The 8,759-nt window shown below is 35.8% G+C and overlaps 1 protein-coding gene across 1 annotated transcript in view; it reads right to left on the bottom strand.

Moving 5' to 3' along the window:
• Positions 1-8,759, bottom strand: part of PACRG (parkin coregulated) — a 364,259-nt gene that overhangs the window by 194,730 nt on the left and 160,770 nt on the right. The gene's annotated exons all lie outside the window — the stretch shown is intronic.

Genomic DNA, 8,759 nt, shown 5'->3' with positions numbered 1-8,759 from the left:
TATCATGGGTGGGGAGAATGAATGTGGTTAAAATGGACATTCTGCCTAAGGTCTTATACTCCACGCTTGCATTTTCCCCTCCTAATTATTTCTTTTCCCGTTTGGATCATTTGATATACTCCTATATTTGGCATGGGAAAAAAGCCTGTATAAATTGATTAATCCTTACTAGGAAGAAACTTACAGGTGGTCTAGCCGTCCCTGATTTTAAACTGTACTACAAAGCTGCGGTACTTCATAGAATACTAGACTGGACTCACAATAAGAAGCACAAAGCTTGGGTAACTATTGATGAATCAATGTTTTCAGGCCCTTTACATTTACCTCCTGGATACAGCCACAGCTTGGACCCCACTCACCCTTAACACCACCTACTGTATCCCAGACTCTGTTGGTGTGGGACAATCTGCTGAAGCAAGTGGTCCTTTCCTCTAGACCCAGGCCACTCTCTCTGTTTTTTCAAAATCCGGAGTTTACCTCATCAAGTGTCTACATTTTTGATTTGGAATATCAGTGAACATCCCAGAATAAGCCAGATCCTTATTAGGGGGAATATCCCTTCCATGCAGGACTTACGGGTGCATGGACACCAAGATGAAAACACCTGGTTGGCGTATTTGCAATTGCCAGATTTTTGCCAATCTCAGCGCCCATTAACCAACATTTCTAGGCCTCCTACGACTTTTCAAGCTCTTATATTGCAAAATGATACAGTGACTCATGGCATAGCGTCCATATATGACTATTAAATGACTTTTTTAAATACTGGGAACGTGAATTAGGATGTAGGTTAGACCCTGCTGAGATGGAAAAGTCTTGTACATATGCACAGAAATTATCTAGATCAGCTAGAGACCAAGAAAGAAGTTACAAGATCCTTAGCAGATGGTACAAATGTCCAATATCCATACATAGATTTAACCCCACATACTCCCCACTTTGCTGGAGATGTGGACATGACCCTGGCTCTATATTGCATATATGGAGTTCTTGCCCGTCTGTTGCTACATTGTGGAATAAGATATTTGCCGTCTACAATAAGATCATGGATGAGGATCTATCCCCAAGTCCATACATACTTTGCTCGCTATTCTTCCTGGCTTTAATAAAGATATTAAAAGAGGTCTTCTGCACCACTTTATAGTGGCGGGACAGAAGATTATTGCTCGACATTGGGGTTTCTCTGAGGGCCCTACTATGGTGAAATGGATTACAGAAATGGATAGTATAGCGAACTTTGAATGCCAGATACTCCAGGAAGAGAATGAGCCACATCATAACATAGAATGGGATATGTGGGAAATGTTTAGGCTGTCCCCTGATGTTCAAACATACCTCCAGTGAACAAGACATGTAGAATGTTTCTTTTAAGACTGTGTTCCCTTTCTAATTCAATATGGTGACTGTGTGTACCTGAGTTAATTTACTACATCCTGAGTCTGCAACAACTTATAGGTAAAATTAACAGCAGAATTTATATATCCGGATTAGCCATGTGATCTACCTCTTTCTTTGTAAAATGGTTTCTGAATACATGTATGGTACTAATTAATACTATTATTTTGTGTCATTGCTTTTTTCTTGATCCCCCCCCCCCCCACACACACACACACTTTTTTGGTTGTCTATTCCTGAATTTGTTCTTCTTTGTTACTTTGTTAGTTTGTTTGTATGTTGTTGAAACATCAATAAAGACATATTATACATAAAACAGCAATTCCATAGGACAATATGCATATGATATGCTGGTGACAACACATGAAGTTAGAGACACTATACAATACTAAACCATAGAAAATGCATTTACTAACTGTCAACAATTTTAAATTAGAGCTCAAAAGTCAGTCAGTAACCGAAGTCTATATGACAGTTTTTAAGAATATTTAAGATCTCTGTGCCTATAAACCCAGGAAGTCCACAAAAACAGATCTGCACAGGACTTTAAAAAATTTATGTTTGGAGATAAAAAAAATTTTTCATGAGATCAGACAAATTTTTACCCCAAATCAGAAGTACAAATAATAAATGATCAGGAGCAGGTGTTATTCTGTTGCATAGTGGAGAGGAAAATTTCTAAAAAAGGCTGCCTAGTATAATAAATCTGTTTCAATTTTGTCTGTGATCTGCCTCACTACTTCTGTATAGCATCACCTAGCGCTGTTACAAAATTAGTAAATGTGCCCCAGTGTGGCCTTGTTTAGCCCAATGACTAACTTTAAATGCATTCTTTAAAATATTATTACTGTATAATAAATATTTGACTAAAAAAAAAAAACAGAAGTTAAACCAACAAACCTCATTTTTGTTTATTTGAAAGCCCATGTAAAGTATTCCTTATATATAAATACAAATAAAATAGCCCTATAAATAGCCCTTTAATAGTCAATAATAAAAAATGAGGAATGAGTTTGAGTGTGAAGAGTTAGGGTATACAAATATCTTTCTTTGAAATTCTTTAAATGCGTAATTTAAAAAGTAAGCTGAAAAATGGACTCCTATTACTAGACTATAATGGCCAGAGATTATCTCCTTGGCTTGCAATTAGCTTCCCCACCGATTCAGTGAATGTGTTTTGTTCTGCTTTTGCTTTTTTCCGCATGTACATGATGAAACAACTAAGGTATAATTGTGTTGGGCGTCACAGATCAAAAAAAAGCCATTAAACTTCATATTTCATCTAAAAAAAACACCTTAATTTACATTTAAACTTTAATCTCTAATCATTTTCATTCAGCTGAGCGATGAAATGGTCAGCTTTAAAGTGAATAGGTTCAATAGCACTTTGCAAATTGCTTAAAAACGTTCAAAAGAGGAAAAAATTAAAAAAATGACTTTCCATTATAATTGCTTGTTTTGTTTGTTGAGTAAATAAAAAGGAATTTAAAGTGATGCTATCATAAACTTTATAAGTCCATTTCTATTTAGGTACTTTTGTATTGTGTATTTATTTATTTTTTTAAATGTGGGGGCATTATATGAACTTCAAATATTTCAGAAATAATGTTGACAATAGGATGACATTGATTACTACCTGATATTTAAGTTAACTGATATTTAGAGGGGTCCTAAAAAAAAAAAAAAAATGGTTTAGCCGTACCCTATTCTACAATCTTTGACTTAATGACAAAATAGGCATCAATTTATGATTTTCTCTTTGCCCAACATTTTTTAGTAGATTGGTCTTTTTATTTCGCATTTCCTTTGCATAATTTAAAAATATAATAATCATCACAAAAAGATATGAATCTTGAGTTTATATGTATTATAATACTGCCATTTGAGGTTTCCTAGTCAATTTTAGCCACTGCTCTTGCTGATGACTTCTGTCTAACATTTTTATGTTTCCAAATATCTTTTTTTCTGTCTTCTTACAATATAGTTAAATGTTATGATATGGTTGGTATACTGTGGTATGGTTGGCTTTAAATCCAGCATAAAGCATTACCCCAACACAAAGCTGTCACAGTATAAACACCTGTTGGATACCCAGCCCCAATTCTAATTTCCAAATTTCTAAAGCTTCAGTTAACTACTTCAGTCACCTCTTTAGACCACAGCTACACAGAATATTTTCTGTAGCTCAATCATGCTACTAACTAATTACCAGAAGTGCCATCTGCTTGTAAAACAGTTGAAATAAATGATTTGCTATGGAGTAAACGACACAAATAACATGTGGTGGCATCTTGCAGGGATCGATGATTGGACCATGCCATCATGTGAAGTCATGTCATACTGATTGTTAGTTCATTACACTGCTCTTACCCCTTCTTCCCAATGCATTTGCTTGTTTAGACAAAAGGAGGTTTTAGGTAGAGCAATACCTAACTTGTTCCTCATTACTATGATAGCTGGCGCTCTCCTCTACTCCTGAAATGAGAGTCACTCAACATCCTCAGGTACAATGCAAAACCACTGGACCTAAATGTACCTGATGATGTTTTAGAGGCTGTATCCACATGATTGCCCTCATCTAATACCGTATTTTCCGGCGTATAGGGCGACTGGGCGTAAAAGACGACCCTCCACTCTAACCAATCAGTTGGGGGTCGTGTTATATGCCCAGTATTGTACTGTTCCTTCTGCCTGTCAGATCTCGCTATTGTGCGAGAACTGAGAGGCAGAAGGAATAGTACAGTACTAGTTCTAAGGAATGAATGGGCGTGTTCCTTTTAATGAATGGGCATGTTCTAGTGGACAGCCAATCCAGGCTCTCCACTGGAGAGCCAATCCAGACTCCCAACTGGGGAGCCAATCCAGGCTAACGTCCTCCTGTGCAGCTTGCACAGGAGGACTGGCAGGGACGCGACTCGCGGGGACGCCGGAGGTGAAGCAAGCTGCAGGTAAGTACCGGTACCTGGCGTATAAGACGACCCCTGACTTTGGCACAGATTTTTCTGGGTTAAAAAGTCGTCTTATACGCCGGAAAATACGGTAGGTCTTATAGTAGGATGACTTGCAAACGGAGTAATAAGATAAGTATTTCTCAGGTCAAGACATCCACTAGACCAGTTTTTCTTAACCTTTTTAACATAGGGAGACCCTGAAATAATTTTAAGTCTTAAGGAAACCCTGCTATAATTACTATATCCACAGTTTACATTACAGTAACAGTAGGTAGGAACAATGCATCTTACAATGCAGGCCAGTGGGAAAATTCTCACCCTTACAGATAGCCAAAGGAATCATTGTTGTACATTAAACTGACCTGGAAAGCATATTTTGCTCAAGGAACCCCTAGCAACTTCTGGAGGAACCCTAGGGTTCCACAAAACCTTGGTTGAGAAACCCTGCCCTAGACTAAACAAACATTTACCCTTGATATGTAATATTGACTAAGCTATTCAATGCTGCACTGCTAAGGCACAGTTAATGACACTCACAGTTTTCAAATAATAAATATATTTCATATTTTTTAAAGAATGTCAGAATGTAAATAAATAAAAGTGGAGATATGTATCACTTCCAGAAAATAAAATGTATTTTATCACATTTTCTAGAGATGTGTGTGACAGCATTAAACTATACTTTATCTTTGTCTGTCTGTTTTAGGCAATCTTTAATCTGCTTGTGATGCCCTTGCCACAAGCAGATAAATGTGTTCAGTGTACTTGGGGAGTGCACAGGACTGGAACTCATTGAGCAGATCTGGACACCGCTACAAAATGTATTTTTACCCTTTAGGTTAAAAGCTTTTGGACACTGAAAATATATTATTTTATAAAATATATTCATATTGATTTACTTATGCAAGGCATTATTTATAATCTCTACCAACATAATTAAATCTTCTACGACTTAAGTGCATATCAAGAAGAGCCTTGTCTCAACGACATATCTCAACCTTTTTAACATAGAAGAACCCTTAAGACCTTAGGGAATCCCTGCTATATTTACTATATGCACAATTTAGTACATATGTACACTTGTGTGATGATCAATAGAAGAATGTCTCCTACATTTCTAAGAAGAATTTTGCCTTTACAGAGAGCTGCTGGTGTCTGTGGTAACTTAACTTAGAGGCACAATTAGCTAATTTCTCAAGGAACCCTAGCAGCCTCTGGAGAAACCCTGGGTCCACCTCTTCCAAAATGGCTACCTCAACACAGAGAATCTGTGCAGAACAAGGCATAACTGGTCAGCGGCATAAATAATAACTGTAAAAAAAGGTGTTTAATCAGAAATAAAGGATAAAAGGAGATAAGAAACAAGATGAAAAAGGTATTGAGTGGGCCTTGGAGATACATGAAGAAAAGTTAGAGAAGTGAAGCATGTTAGAATAAAAGTTAGGAAAAGAGACATGCAAATTGGCTTGAAGAATGTTGCTTTATTTGTAGTAATATGTGTGAAAACCCTACAAATAACATCTTGAGAGGTAGAAGAGAAGAAATACCTGCCTATCCAGTTATAAGCAGTGAAAAGTTGCTTGAGATTGCATAGTTGTTTGTAAAGATATCAGTGCAGACAGAAATGATTACTTAAAAGATGAAAGCAATCCTGAGCCTCTGTTTGTGTATCAGTAAATCCTTTTAGTATTGTTTTTTCCTCATCACTATTCAGCTATCAAATATTGCCTCTTCAACATGTTTGTATGGTGTGTGGTTTCGGTTGGATGTGGGATTGATCATAAATACACACAGTGAACCCCAACAGAATGGAAAGAAGGAAGTTAATGTATTTTTTGCTTAAACAACAGTGCTCAGAGAGAATACCAAACCCATAACCATGTTTACCTCCTAGTTTCAGGGTTTAGTTAAAATTTTATATAATTTTTTTTTTTTATATAAAATTAGTAATCTAAGACCATTGAAAATAAAATGAGCAGGAAACAAAGTATATGTTAAGAAGGTAATGTGTAGCCCTATCAAAGTAATTCCATGGTTTATAAATATTGGTCACAGACAGAGTATTTATTTATTGGAGGTTGCATGAATACTAAGACAAAAAAGTGCATATGCACTAATTTTTCTTTTATTTTTTGTAATGGAGTTCTAATTAATCACTCATGGTAATTGTATTTAATGTACTTTTTCAAAATTACCCCATTTCATTAGACTACTGATCATATAATGCATAGTCAATGATATTCAAGGTAAATTAAATCAATCTATACTTTTCTGCTTTTAGACATCCTTTCTTTTTTTAAAGAAAAAGCTTTACATCTTCCAGACATTCACTACACATTTCTTAGTTTTCAGTCATTACATATTAGGACTCATATTGCCAAATGACAAATGACTTGTATTCATGATGGGATATGACAAAGATTGATCATCCTTTTTGGAGAACAGGGTTATGTTTCAAGGTGAAAGAATCAAGGAATGCCCTCTCCATCAATAAAGCGCAACAAAATTCAACTCTGACCTACAACATGTATTGCATGTCACTATTACCATTAAGATAGATAGATAGATAGATAGATAGATAGATAGATAGATAGATAGATAGATAGATAGAAATCATTCAATGCACAGTGCTTTCTTTTTACCTTATTATTTACATTTGTAAAACCTAATATCCTAACTAGTATACTCTTTCTGGATCAATAACCTAAACTACTGATTTGACATGAAAGCAGAGGGGGTAAGCATTTACAGAATGAGAGGTCAGCAATGAAAGCTTCGATCCATCCTTAGTAAATGTTTTCCTTAAGGTCTATTTGAATTTTATTATGTTAAGAATAATCTAGCCAACTAAAGAAACATTGAAAAATTTGTTGACACATTCAGTTTATAAAGAGATAAACCATTAAAAATAATATGTAAATTAAATATATTCAGCCATACAATGATATAAGACAGCATAGTGGATGAGCAATACATTGCAGCATGGTGTAAAAATATCCTGCATTCAACTGGCCTTGACCTGCAGGTTAACATTCAAGGTCATTTGGAATAGAGACCTTCACAATTGCACTACAAAGTATTTGAACACACACAAACATACAGTTAGGTTCATAAATATTTGGACAGAGACAAATGTTTTCTAATTTTGGTTCTGTACATTACCACAATTATTTTAAATAAATCAACTCAGATTGAGTTGAACTGCAGACTTTCAGCTTTAATTCAGTAGGCTGAACAAAAAGATTGCATAAAAATGTGAGGAACTAAAGCCTTTTTTTAACACAATCACATTTCAGTGGCTCAAAAGTAATTGGACAAATTAAAAAGCTGAAAAACAAAATGTTCCTTTCTAATACTTGGTTGAAAACCCTTTGCTGGCAATGAAAGCCTGTAGTCTTGAACTCATGGACATCACCAGATGCTGGGTTTCCTCCTTTTTAATGCTCTGCCAGGCCTTTACTGCAGCAGTTTTCAGTTGCTGTTTGTTTGTGGGCCTTTCTGTCCAAAGTTTGGCCTTCAACAAGTGAAATGCATGCTCAATTGGGTTCAGATCGGGTGACTGACGTGGCCATTCAAGAATATTCTACTTCTTTGCTTTAATAATCTGCTTAATTGATAATGACATAATGAAGAAATTGCCCACACCAGCCCATGAAATAGCCTTTGAGTCAATTGTCCAATTAGTTTTGAGCCACTGTAATAAAGTGATTGTGTAAAAAAGGGCTTTCGTTCCTACGATTTTTATGCAATCTTTTTGTTCAATGCACTAAACTAAAGCTGAAAGTCTGCAGTTCAATTGCATTGGAGTTGTTTCATTTAAAATTAATTGTGGTAATGCACAGAACCAAAATTAGAAAAAAGTTGTCTCTGTCCAAATATTTATGGACCTAACTGTAAAATGACAAGGCAATCTATATTTAATTCTTCAGAGATATCTGGTGAGTACTGGGGTGTAAAAATTTCAAGATTCATTTCTACTAAGTAATAAAGCTTTTAGAATTGACCAAATTGTAGCAATAGAAACTAAAAAGAGATTTGACTGATATCAGGCCATTCAGTACAAATTATCACCGGCATGTTACATCAGGCACATAGTATCCTACAGTGAGATGGTAGGAAGTTTGAAGACCCACAACTAGGTACACATGCTTGTATGCAAGATGTTTTAATAGATGAACTCATAATGATGCTGCAAGTACTGTGATCTTCAAAGACAGTCCACTGAAAGCAGTAGATACATAGAGCCTCATTCATTAAAGCTCTCCATGGCTGGAGAGGATGCACTTAAATCAGTGAATCTGGGTGGTCAAGCAAACCTGGAATGGATATGGTCCAAGCTTTAAAGCATTTGCTAGCAAAAAGCAAATACTTTTAAGAAATCCGTTCCAGGTTTGCTGGATCGGCATTAATGGT

The sequence above is a fragment of the Pyxicephalus adspersus genome, chromosome 4 (assembly GCF_032062135.1).
Source record: "Pyxicephalus adspersus chromosome 4, UCB_Pads_2.0, whole genome shotgun sequence".
Classification (NCBI taxonomy): domain Eukaryota; kingdom Metazoa; phylum Chordata; class Amphibia; order Anura; family Pyxicephalidae; genus Pyxicephalus; species Pyxicephalus adspersus.
This window is presented reverse-complemented; position numbering and strand designations above follow the sequence as displayed.